The sequence below is a fragment of the Rana temporaria genome, chromosome 5 (genome assembly GCF_905171775.1).
Source record: "Rana temporaria chromosome 5, aRanTem1.1, whole genome shotgun sequence".
Taxonomy (NCBI): Eukaryota; Metazoa; Chordata; class Amphibia; order Anura; family Ranidae; genus Rana; species Rana temporaria.
Genome location: NC_053493.1, coordinates 379,393,843 through 379,406,053, shown reverse-complemented (window position 1 = coordinate 379,406,053; position 12,211 = coordinate 379,393,843). Strand labels below are relative to the sequence as shown.

General features: G+C 35.8%; 1 long non-coding RNA gene across 1 annotated transcript; it reads left to right on the top strand.

Moving 5' to 3' along the window:
- The first annotated feature begins 350 nt into the window (after positions 1-350).
- On the top strand, positions 351-4,484 carry LOC120941470. Its single transcript, XR_005749545.1, has 2 exons — positions 351-479; positions 3,057-4,484. It is a non-coding gene; the product is annotated as an uncharacterized LOC120941470 (long non-coding RNA).
- Positions 4,485-12,211: the final 7,727 nt, after the last annotated feature.

The window sequence follows — 12,211 nt, the reverse complement described above, 5'->3', positions numbered from 1 at the left end:
GATTATCACTAGCACACCGTCAGTAGAAGACAATAGCCCGGCAGGATGGATTCCCGCATCAACACTGTCTGTGTTGATGGGGAATCAAGAAAATGTCTTTCCTACCACCTGTGGTTGCAGGAAAGTAATTCATCCTGTGTATGGACACGGGATAAATTACTTAAATGTCTACTGTATTCCTCATCCCCCCCACATTGAACTCTTTGCGTATGACCATAAAACATTATGTCACAATGAAGAAATTATGCTGGGGAAATAACATTTGACAATATGCTAATTACATATCTCACTAGTCATGTTGCTGTGAAGACAGACACTTATTTTACCTCATTGTTTATGTTGACAGGAATTAACACATCAGAGGATAATTCTTCAAACCAGTCGGTCGGAACAAACAGTAGCTCTGTCGCTATTGCTATCCTGGTGCCTTTTTTCGCTCTTATATTTGCTGGTTTTGGATTTTATCTATATAAACAAAGGTAAGTTGTCATTCAAGTCATAACTTTCCATGTAAAACAGTGAGTTGAAGGGTCAGAATTTAGACAAATAAAGGCAAATAAGTGGACAACCAGAGATAAGCCAGCCTATGGCTATGCTGGCAATTGGGGAACTTAACTGCTCGTTTGACAGTTTTCTCATTACCATCATATTAAAGTAGATGTAAGCCTTAACTGAATAACATTTAATGTCAGATTTATTTCATTTGTTGCATCTCAGTGCGTCCAATCTCTTCAAGCTTCTTTGCAGACATATTGGACAATGCCTACCTAATGTTCTGTAGTCTCCATACAGAGTTCATAGGACAGGGTGATGATGCAAAAACACCATTGGGCGACAGTAATAGCATGTTTTCACCCTATAAAATAAAGTGCCTGAATGAGGATCTTAATGAAATTGTCACCAGCTATTATTTTAATGAATGCTGCAGATTTAAAAAATATCAAACATTAAATTAACATATTAAAAAATATATATATATGACATTTTATTGACTAGGTTTAAAGCATTTACTTTTATTTTGATGTGTTGCAAATTAGATGACTGCCAAGATGTTAGATCTCTCGGCAGAAAACAAATGTAAAAGCCGATATAGCCCTAGACCAAAACAAATTGGGTTGAACATCCAGATTCTTGCATAATTTCAGTCCTGACAGGTTTCTTTAATGCTACTAACTGACATAAGACAATACTTATGATATTGTGGCTGTACAGTCTATTGTATAATGAATATTTCCATAAGCACTAAATACTTTCTCTACAGAGAAGATTGTAGGTTCACAAAATGCACACGAAGCAGAAGCAAATAATATAAGACTATAGCTTCAAGATAGAGGAAATGTAAATGCGTAAATTGGGTGAAATCATTCCATTATTGAAAGGAAGTAAAACAGAGATGCAAAAAGATTGTTTATACAATGGAAAATGAACTAAAGATTCCACTCTAACAGATCACTTTGATGACAATACCAACCATCTATAAGAAATGCTTGACTAAAATACTGTACATATAGACAAATCAAAAATAGCACAACTGTATTAACATATAATAAAACAGAGGAAATTTTATGTATTCATATTGATTAGTATATTTTATACATTTTCCAAATGTCCTTATCCATGGATGGAAGTGCTTCTTCTTAAAAGTGTCTATATTTTAGGTTATTTAGCCTCTCAACATGGAATACAATAGATTTACTAAAGAAGTAAAAGCTATTCTCTTTAATTTATCAATTTATGTAATTTTACTAATTCTCATCTAATTCCATGTACTTTTATGTAAGTTTCCTTGCACTACTGTGCTACTTTGTTGGGTTCTGCCAGCCAATGAAATGTTAAGTGAAATTGGGTTTGCTATTGGAAGGACTGCTTACTATGAGCTGGAACATCACTAAAACTAAATAAAAAAAATGGAACTGTACATTTTTGATCAATGGACTCATCACACAAAAGTGAACTAGCAACATTAAAAACAATGGCAGAGCAGTGCACATGCATTGATGTGTGTTCAAGTGCATATGTTAAAGGTGTGAACGGAGTCTTTATATTCAAAAAAGATTAGTACTTAATTTTATTTACTAAGCTTAAAGGGGTTGTAAAGATAAAAAAAAATCCCTAAATAGCTTCCTTTACCTTAGTGCAGTCCTCCTTCACTTACCTCATCCTTCCATTTTGCTTTTAAATTTCCTTATTTCTTCTGAGAAATCCTCACTTCCTGATCTTCTGTCTGTAACTCCACACAGTATTGCGAGGCTTTCTCCCTGGTGTGGAGAAAGCCTCTTGAGCGGTGAGCCGGGAGGGGGCGAGCAGGAGTGTCAGGACACTCTCTACTTTGCAGATAGAGAAAGGAGCTGTGTGTTAGTGGGCGTCCTGACACTCCTACTCGCCCCCTCAAGAGGCTTTCTCCACACCAGGGAGAAAGCCTTGCATTACGGTGTGTAGTTACAGACAGAAGAACAGGAAGTGAGGATTTCTCAGAAGAAATAAGGACATTTAAAAAGGAAGGATGAGGTAAGTGAAGGAGGACTGCACTAAGGTAAAGGAAGCTATTTAGGGATTTTTTTTTTTTTACCTTTACAACCCCTTTAATGAACATTACTTTTGCTTAATATTTCTTTGGAAATCAACCCCAGTGAGAGATTCAGTAATAAGGTTTTTAGTGTTTTAGATTAGTATATTACAGCATTAAGCCAACCATAGATGCTTCGAACCTCAGCTGGTTCAGCAGGGACTGACCGAGATTATAACTATCTATGGGCAGGATGATTGCACCCAAGTTGAACAATTGATTGACTTAGGTACAACCAGCATGTCAGATTGTTACATGCGATTATTGCCAGTGGCTATAGCTGCTAAAAATAATTACTGTGTTTTCCCAGCAGGGACAGCTCCCCATCAGAAAGACGTTGGCCACACATCTACCCTAGTGGTAGTCATTGCTATTACTTCTATGTTCTACTGATTCTTCACATTCACCTTTATGACTATATCATTAGTATTATTATTATTTTATTATTTTTGTTATTCCTTAGTTCAACATTATTGGTCTCTTTCAACAGGACTGCACCTAAAACCCAGTACACTGGATGCTCTGTACATGAAAATAACAATGGTCAAGCAGCTTTTGAAAATCCAATGTACGACACCAATGCAAAAACTGTGGAGGGGAAAGCAGTACGATTTGACCCAAATTTGAACACTGTTTGCACAATGGTATAATGCTGGAGAACTCTTATTTTTTTGATTATGAAACTGGAAAAAAATGAGACATACTGCTGTGCACTCTCCGGTTCTCCGCTACTATTAAAGCACATTTTTAGGAACACAATGGGGGTCATGGACACCCTAGGAGGAAAAAAGAATGAAGAAGACTTACCGGAAAGAACTCAATCTACACTTCATGTGCGACATGGGACGTTTTCCAGCAAGACGACTGCACTCTATGAGTGCTTGATTACAATTTATTTTCTTTTTTTTGAAAAGGAGATTAATCTAAACAAGAAACTTATTTGCATATATTGGAGGAGCATCCACTATCAGTATTTACTGTGCTTTATAAACTATATTAGAAGGTCTGGAATTTAAAAAAAAAATAAAACAGAAAAAAAATACAAAAAATAAAACAAAACATGATTATATGATAGAAAATTGCTATAATTACTGGAGACATTAAGACAAATTACAAGTATTAAGTAAAGAACATTTTCCTGCTTTGGCAACATGAATTAACAAAAGAAGTTCTCATCCCCCCTTTGATTTGGGTATTCCATTGTATGTTTTTAAAACCGAGAACTGATACTGGGTGTTTAATTATCTTCTATTGCTAGATGCCCATAATATCCTGGGCACATACTTGTGACACATTTACAAACATGTCTCAGATAAATTCCCTGGACAATCTTAGCTTCTGTTTTGGTACACAAAGTTAAGCACTAGATGATGCTTTTACCACCTACTTTCCAAAAACTCACAGCCTCCAATAGCATGAGTTGTCCAGGGGATTCCAACTCAGTGGTTTGTACTAAGAGATAGGGATTTATGGAATATCCAGTTCCTTTACCACCTAAGAATAGCCTATTTTTCCACCCTGACTCGTTTGTATTTTTCTACAATATCTGACTCACCATTAGTGAGCTTTGTTCATGAAACAATGTTAACTGATGTATCCCATGCTATGCATGTTCTGGTTAACAATATATTTAGAGAAAGTTTTTTTTTTTTAAGGCATATCACAAGACAAGATAATAATGACTGAATATCCTTATACACTTCTAGGTATAAAATGCTTCCTACAATAAATTCCAACAGTCCACCTTTGCCATTGACCACCCTTTTATCTGGAGAGAACAGAAGTTCAGTCTGAGGCCTAAAATGGTTAAGATGTAGCCAGTATTGTTTTTATATTTTATTTTAAAAATAGAGATTATTTCAGTAATTTGTATATATCATCTATACTATTAAATCAACACTACTTTTTTTGTAATTTATATTAGTTTTAGGTTTGAATTATTTGAATTATTGTTTTTATTGTTCTTATTTTTTTTGTATGTGGAGATAAGAGTGGTTCAGCATTTACCATCAACTGTCACCAGTTGTAAGTCATTGTTTTAAACCAAAGAGGTCAAATTGTTTAGAAGTGCATAGTGATATTCAGTGTGCTCTAAACTTCTGCATGTTCCAGTATTCATTTCTGAACACATGTATCCTAATTTGCTTATGCATATTTTTGCATGGTCAGAAGTATGAGTTTGGGTTACACTTCAGCTAATCATACTAACCTCATAGATGGTAATATGGTCCTTTTTGGCCTTGACTGGTAACCAGCAATTGTGATATTTTTGCAGAAGGACTAGGGTCAGTATTTGTGGGAGAATTATCCTCAGCTAGATCTTTCTCAATAAAATCATGAAATTCACTGCAGCTTAGATGTTTTCTGCACTGTGCCTGCTAACACAGTGCTTAGCCAAGAGTGGGGCCAGACTGTGCATATATAAATAGTAGTACTGCTTTAGGTTGAAGAATCATGTGGAATGGTTTAGTATTTATTCCAAGGTTGTAATCAAAGTTGTGACTGGCTGAATTTATAATTTGGAATTTTCCATGACAATAATACTAAGAGGAACTATTGATTACACTCTAAGACAAGCAGGAAAATAATGTTTTACTGTACGTTTAAACCAACATATAATATGCTTTCTAAGGTACCCAGAATAAGCGACTAAGAACCTGTGTTGATGGGCTTTGGGCTTGTGCACCTTGTGTTTGGCATAATTGAGATAGCTCTGAGATCTTTCAGAATTCGACAGGTGAAATTGACCTGCATTTAACCTCCCTCTAACCTGCATTTATCATGCTTTATGAAGTACTCAGAAAACTGATTGTGCAATCCCATAGACTTGTACAGACATACCCCACTTTTAAGTACACAATGGGGTTTATTTACTAAAGCTGGAAAGCGCAAAATCAGGCTCACTTCTGCACAGAGACCAATGAAATTCAAGGTTTTATTACTGGGCTTAACCACTTCAAAACAGGGCATTTTTACCCCCTTCCTGCCCAGACCAATTTTTAGTATTCAGCGCTATCGCACCTTGAATGACAATTGTACCTTCATGCGACGTGGCTCCCAAACAAAATTGATGTCCCTTTCCCACAAATAGAGTTTTCATTTGGTGGTAATTGATTACATCTGTGGTTTTTATTTTTTGCACTATAAACAAAAGAAGAGCAACAATTTTTTTTTCTACGTTTATAAACATTTACACTTTAACTTTTAGGGATCTTTATCCCTCTATTTTCTTTTTGTTTCTTCCTCCTCCTCAGTTATCATGATCCTTTTAATAAAAATGTCTTCGATATTTCATTCACACTCACTCTCCTCCATTCATTCAAAAGAAAAAAAAATGCATATATTTATATTAATTATTTTCTCTCTTCTCACTCCCCATTCCTCCCCTTACTGAGAAGAGTGCCAATTTTGAAAAAAAAAAAACACAATATTTTTTACTTTTTGATTTAATAAATATCACATTTTCTTTAAAAAAACGTTTTTTTTCCTCAGTTTAGGCTGATATGTATTCTACACATTTTTGGTAAAAAAAAATCGCAATAAGCGTATATTAAACACACATTTGTCACCTCACCTCTGACAGGAGGTGGATCTGTGTGTTTACACACACAGATCCACACTCTTGCCGTGATCACGGGCAATCGTGGGTGTCCGGCAGACATCGCGGCCACCGGGCGATTTTGCGCTTTCCAGCTTTAGAAAACCCCATTGTGCACTTAAAAGTGGGGTATGCCTGTATAGGGAGAGAAGCAGTTCTGATGAAAACAAAGCCCTTCAGCACAGGCCTTTTGGCCGACTTCACTTGTTGAATGAAATGCCGTTCCACTATTACCCATTGAGTAAATTACATCTCTTTGTAAGTTAATATGTCTTGTAGCAGCTTTACACTTCTGTCCTTTACATGTATGTTACATTATATTACTGCAGGGGCCAAGGTTAACAGAATATGAGCCTAGATCTTGATATGCGTGCAGAGCTACTGTATCTAAGAGCAGGCACTAAAGAGTGAAGCACACATCTTTGGGTATAATGGTAAACCTTAGAAATATCCTGTGTGTGTCTTCTATATGGTGGTGCAATGACCATTGACCAGCTTATGCTGGTACTATATTCACAAAAAAAATCTAAATCCAGATGTATAACTCACCTTCAGCATCTGACTGTTGCAACATGGATCAAATGGTAAAAGGCAGTAACCATCCACCATCCCTCAGCATCAAGTGTAATTAAACAATGTACTCTAGATAAAGCTATACCATGGTGCCCTCTGAAGATATGAAATATAAAATATAATATCAGTCCTCCACATCATGCATAGGATGGATGCAAGTGTGGAAGGGACAGGCCCCACCAAGTTATTTATGCTTTATTTATGTAGTTTATTCTATTACATTGTTGTGTGTTTTTTACTACAGAAGTACTGCTCTCCTTAAAATACTTAACACAGGTTTATTGACATAAGAAATTAGTGAAAAGAATAATAGGAAATATACCCTGTACCAAGCAATTAAAATCTGAATTTCTACAGTAAATGAACACTTTTGTGCTATGTTGTGGTCCCGAATATTGGCCTGAATTACTGTGGGACCACAGATGTAAGTCTTGCACCAAGGGAATATTGTTCCCATAAAAATAGATAATAACTAAAATCTGTGAGCCTTGAGTACAGAATCTGAGGCCTCGTACACACGGCCGAGGAACTCGACGTGCCAAACACATCGAGTTCCTCGGCCAGTTCAGCACTGAAGCCGCCGAGGAGCTCGGCGGGGCGAGAGCTCCCATAGAGCAACGAGGAAATAGAGAACATGTTCTCTATTTCCTCGCCGAGCTCCTCGTCGGCTTCCTCGGCCGAAAGTGTACACACGGCCGGGTTTCTCGGCAGAATTCAGCCAGAAACTCGGTCGGAAGCTGAATTCTGCCGAGGAAACTGGTCGTGTGTACGGGGCCTGAGAGTCAATTTGGGCTGAGAGAACACCTAAAATAAAGAAGAGTAACATCTGTAGATGGGCAAATACAGGTTTCTTTCAAATAAGTTCAGGTTGTATTTGAGTTCCATTGAAGTTACTTTTGAATTTAATTTGAGTTCATTTACAGGCACATTTGACTTGCAATTGACCTCCTTTAACCTGAAGGGGACCTGATTTTAAGCTGTAAGTAAGTGTTTTAAGCTGTATTTCCATTGAAAGACAGGGGGAAATTATGGGGAGAAAACCAGTTTGATACAGATACCTGTCAAGAAAGTTATGAGAATTATGTTGTGCTGCACCAAATGTAATCTGTGCTAGTAAGGTAGATTGAAAATTCTGTTTGGGACCTTTGATTCTTGGGCTGAAGAACATCTGTTACATCCTAGTTTTTTGTACCTGAATAATAAATTACAAGTAGGTATAGCTGTTTGATGCTGGTTTAGTTTATGAGCTGTTGCCTTCTTACCTTTTGATAGATACTTTATTCTTCACTACTGACTTGTCTTCTCTTACTTGTATAGATGGGTATTTTTGAAACCAGATAATCATAGAGCTATGGGTCTCATTGTGGGTAGAGATTCTGAAACACAAAGGATGGAAATCCAAATTCTGCAGATTTGTTGGGACTGTCCAGACTCCCAGATCACCAAAGTTAATAGGATGTATTTATATATATATATATATATATATATATATATATATATATATATATATATATATATATATATATATATATATATATATATATATATATATTTTTTTTTTTTTTTTTTTTTTAAATAATAGCAAAATGTAAGCTTGTTTAGGTTGGCAGTAGGATGCAGTAAGAGTGATCTATAATTCACCATTTGAATGATGTGAATAATAATGGAAATACAAGCAGAGGATCGCAGTTAAGTGACTGCAAATCTGGTGCTTAACAATTGGCATATCATTTCTTACAGAACTTTGATTTAATTTTTTTTGGACTTTACTACAAAGTGATTGAAACACTAAAACCTCACCAAAGACCTGAATTTTAAGTACAGTCTCATTTGTGGTAAGGTTCTGCATGGCAAACCATTTGCATAAAAATACAGTGGTATTGATTTCCTAAAGACAAATGGACTGTGCAGTGTGCAAGTGCAGTTGCTCTAGAGCTTAGTAAATGATGAAAATCTCTGCTGACTTCCATCATACAATCGTGTACATGAAAGACTGCTATTTTTCCCTTGCATGTGGTTGGCTACTTTGTAAATTGAAACCTTACCTCATTTACTAAGCTCTGAAGCAACTGAACTTGCAATGTGCACAGTTTATTTGCCATTAGTAAATCAACTCCACTGAGTTTTGTCGCTAATGTTACCATTTATTTAGGTAATAGTAGTAATTAGTCAGATTCAACTTGGACTTTTTCGTAATTTTAAAGGTATTTTTTGTCACTCGTCTAAATAGTTTAGAATCAAAAAAGAACTTTAGATGAATGATCAAATATTTACAGCATTACAGAACAAGCCAATGAATTTTGAAAAAACGTACAAATTTTCTAGGGATATAGTAAATTTGTAGTGTGCTAAAAGGAAGGATGAACCAAAGGAGCTGCCATTGGAGACTGGATTTTCTTAACTATTGGTGATAGTTTTCTGATTGCTTGCTCCAATTGTACTTTGCATATTTTTCTTTATATTACTAGTATTTGCAAATTCTAACATCCCATCTAAGAACAATTTAGTGCATCATACCTTGGCAAACGTGACAGCTGAAACTTAATACACTTTCTAAAAAGTGTTGTCATTCAATAATAACTCAATAAGCACTGACTTTTGAAAACCTAGGTTTTCTAATTAGGGTATAGGAATTTGTATTGAATCTGAGGGTTTGTTAATATTAATGTGATCTAGTACTACTAATTATTTTAATATCTCCATGTTATTTTAGATATGCAAATAAAACCTAATCAAAGATAATGCATTGCATCAGTAAAAAACAGAATTCCCATACAGGAAAAGGGTAAATATTTCCCTATGATTTAGTTGAGATTGCCCTAGCTAGAGGCTTCCAGCTTGCTCAAAATGTCCAAAATTCACACTTAAGCTTTAGATCCAACAACTTTAAAAGAAAAATTACTGTTAGGACAAATAAAACATGTTCTTCTATTGATTTTAGTGACAGGGTGATAACATGGTAGGAACAGGCACTGCCATAGTATGGCTCCCAATCATATTAGAGCAGTACAGGCATCCAAAGAAAATGTTACCTAGTGTCTATTTAGAAGAATTATGTAGTGTACAATACATATGTGCAGCTATAATAACTTTGGAATTGGAGAAAAAAAATCATATTATATTTAACCTGTCTGACTTCCATTTCAGAAGAAACTATTGAAACATTGTTGTTATTACTAGAGTTCTTTAGTATCACAATTGCCAATAGACAGACATTTCTTTTGCCTATCCTAACATTAAAACCTCACCCATATAATTTAACTCAAATTGAAATTCACAAAGTACACGTTTCGGTTGACCTTCTGGAAATTTCAGATGGCACTACTAGTCATTTGAAAAAATATGCAATTTCCCATTATGTAACAAAACATCAGTCCAATTTTCTTTTGTATGCAATTGTTATCATTATTATACAGGATTTATAAAGTATAGTACCAACAGTTTGCTATGATCATCAACTGACCTTAAGAAAGTTGTAGACCCCTTTCTGCTAGTTCTGAAAGCATGTATAACCATCTTCTATCAATAACATCCTCAGTTGAGATTACCCTGGCTAGAAGCTTCCAGCTTATTTAAAAAGTGCCCACTTAAGCTTTAGATCCAACAATAAATGAATCATTTTTAGGACAAACAAAACATGTTCTTCTATTGCTTTGAGTGTCAGTCAGAGTGATAAAATGGTAAGAGCAGACACTGTAATAAACTTGGAATAGGATAATTTGTTTATATTTACCCTGTCTGACTTCCATTTCACAAGAAGCTATTGAAACATTGTTGTTATTACTAGAGCTCCTTTTCCTTGGGCTGTCCTAACTACCATTGTTTTTTCATTTTGAAGTGTACGAAAACTGTTCAGCCTATTTTAGAATGAACAAGCTAAAGAGACCTTTCGTTATTCTGTCAGCAGGATTAAACTCTGTGGAGTTCCCTTGGCAGACATCATGGGCCATGATGAGAATTGCCCCATGATCAGTGCTGGATTAAACTCTGTGGAGTCCCCTTGGCAGACATCATGGGCCATGATGATAATTGCCTCTGTTTGCAAATCAGATGATAAAAATTAGGTGACTGGCAAGAACGGGATAATATGATTATTCTTAGGGAATAAAACTTTACCAATATAATTTAACTCAAATTGAAATTCTCTTAGTACATGCTCCTAGTGACCTCCTGGAAGTTTCAGCTGGCACCGCTAGTCCTTTGAAAAAATATGTGATTTCCCATTATGTGACAAAACATTAGTCCAATATCCTTTTGTATACAATTGTTATCAATATTATTCAGGATTTATACAGTATAGTACCAACAGATTGCTATGATGATCAGCTGGCATTAAGAAAGCTGTAGACCCTTTTCTGCTAGTTATAAAAGCATGTAAAACCACCTTTTACCAATAACATTGAAATAGATGGGGTTTGCTTTTAAAATATAGGCAGCGTAGCACTAAGACCATGAGATGATAATTTATATACTGGCTTACAAAGGAACTGTCATTGCTATCTTCTGTTGGCAAAGCTAAGCTTTCATATACAGTTTAATGCACCTGCCACAACAAATCAAAGGAAAGGGTAGGATTCTACTGGGAGTGGGAGGGAGATGACAGCTTTTCCATGGAATCTCATTAATATTTGATCTGTGCTGAAAAATGTAGCTCCATTATGGTAGGCGGGGGCTACAGTGAAGCAGACTTGTAGTGGGAAAGACATGAAGGAATTATCTTACAAGGTTTTATTTATGTGTTAAGGTATCCTTTGTGTATGGAGTCCAGTTTGGAAGATGGGGCAGTTTTATATAAGAGGGTCTTAACATGTATGTCAAGGACAGGTTAAAAAAATCAATACATGCACATTTTCCCATATTATAACTTTTAAACCCCTGCAAATAGGGAAAAAAATAACTGCTGATCGGCCAGAAATGCACACAATGCACTCTTATGGGCTGACAACACACAACATTTATGTGGACTGCCCCCTATGCTCTTCCCCATAACATAGAGACCAGCATTTTTCAGTCACAGGTAAACAACTAGGACTAATTTGATTCTTTGAGAAAACCCAGGAATTGTGCTCATGACAGCTCTGAATTTCTGACATGGTCCACATTTTTTTTGTTGCACTTATCTAACAAATAAAACAATATAACAGAACCATTTCAAACAAATGAAAGGTCAAATAACAAATACGTTTATTGTTTGGATATATTGAGAATGAAGGTACTAAACACCAAGAAAGACCAATGTTTAAAAGCAATGCTGTGTAACGTTTGGCTCAGAACAGCTGGACTTTTCCTTCTTACATTCCTCTCCTACCCTGGCATCACTTCAAGTGGGTCTTTACACCCCCAGGGCTGTCAAAGAAGTCATACGATCAGGATCTTATCCTAAAAGCTCCTAATTATAACTAGAGACCAAGAGCTGTCTATGTATGCTTGGTCATTGTGCTGGAATGTGCAGTGAGCTCACTCTCAGCATGGAA